Below are 1,796 nucleotides of genomic sequence, written 5' to 3'. Positions count from 1 at the left end.
AAAATGACATCAAAATGCTCCAACAACATTAATTGTTCATCCATGAACCATAGCATGCATATTATTTAAACAAAAGTCCACTCACAACTTTAGGCCTAAGCCTGACATCAATCCGAGGTCTCTGCTTGAGCCTCCTCACGTCCTGTTTCAAATATAATAATTAAAATTACCAACCAAAAAATCCATTACTTACTCAAAAATAGGCAAATTAAACATGAGCCGTAACCACGCTCATTCTCGCCTAACTTCGATATTCCTAAATCGAAACGATCCAAACTTTAATACCATAAACGGCAGCCGTAAATACAACCTCCCCAGAACAACGACTTAAATCCTACGGCCGGATTCTACATCAATTAACCGCCAAAAATACCAAACTTCGGAAAATCACAAACCCGTCCAAAACTCCTCCAAAAATTCCATAATTCACATCAATGAACTCCCCTTAATAATCCACATTTAAAACCATAAAAATCTCCCCCACAACGGCGGTGCCGTCACCTGCTCCGCCTGCAGCGGCGGCTGGAGGCTGACTCCGGCGACCTCTAATGCCTACCAAATTTTAACAGTAGCTTCCTCTCAACCTACTCTACAACTTTCTTAACTAGCACAACACCCAATTTCAAGCCTAACTATGCCAAGCGAACGAAAACATCATAAAAGAACCCTAGAACTTTAAACCTTCACTTCTCCTTACCTAGCTCGAGTTAGGATGAATCCTTTTAGGGGTTTGCTACTGGAAGGGAGAGCTTCAAGACGAGATCGGCAGCTCTGATTTTGGTGGCCGGAAAAAGGAGTTCTGGCGAGAATGCCCTCGAGCACAGCCGTGACTTCTCGGCGATTGATCTCCTTCATGGCGGCGTGACACGGGCTGCCACCTATCTAAACTTGTAGAGGATGCTCCAAGCTTCAAATCGACACCAAGCACGCCTCCTATCTCGGCCGGACGGCGGCGAACGGCGGCTGGAAAGTTTCCGGGTCGGGAGAGCTCGGGAGGGAGATGAGAAGAGAGAGAGAGAGGAGAAATGGTGTTTGGGCCTCACACCAACCCGGTCCAACACCCTTATACCAACCCACTCCAAAATAAAAACACCTCGAAAAATAATATCCTAATAAAAATTACCTTTTACTAGCTAAAATTTACCATTTTTACCGTCGTCAAATTTTTCTCCTACGAATAATCCTCTGAAAATAACCGTCCCCCAAACCCCTTTAGAGACCAATTAAACTATAACCTCAATGACGAAGACGGTAAAATTTTTATTATAACTAAGCTAGTAAACAAGGTAAAAAATTTAAGGGTCGGGATGTGACACATTCATTGTCTTAGTCTTCAAGCAGTAGCAGAATTAGAGGATTGCCCAAACATACTTGTGCTACTACTGGGTTGTTAACCCCTGCTACTACTTCTATTGGGATGTTAACATCTGCTACTACTTCTACTGGAATGTTAACCTCTGTTACTACTTCTATTAGAATTAATTGCTACTACACTAAGTTATTGAAAACCTGCTACTGTATTCCACTTATTAAAAATTTTCAAAAGGAGAGACGTTTCTCTTCTAAAAACATATTTAATTAGTATAGGGTTAGTTTGGTAAATTAAACCATGACACATGACATACAGAGAAAAGATTGTCCTTAATTGTTAAAAACTGTTCTTATTTGGTTAACAACAACACAAATGGATTTATTTGTGTTTCAAATCCTTTTGAAGGATGTATATGTGATTTGCTATATCTTATATATATAAGCAAATGTGGTTTTTCACTGTTCACGTGAACAGTGAGCTGTCG

Source organism: Fragaria vesca, linkage group LG2, assembly GCF_000184155.1.
Source record: "Fragaria vesca subsp. vesca linkage group LG2, FraVesHawaii_1.0, whole genome shotgun sequence".
Taxonomy (NCBI): Eukaryota; Viridiplantae; Streptophyta; class Magnoliopsida; order Rosales; family Rosaceae; genus Fragaria; species Fragaria vesca.
Note: the sequence above shows the minus strand (reverse complement) of the source record.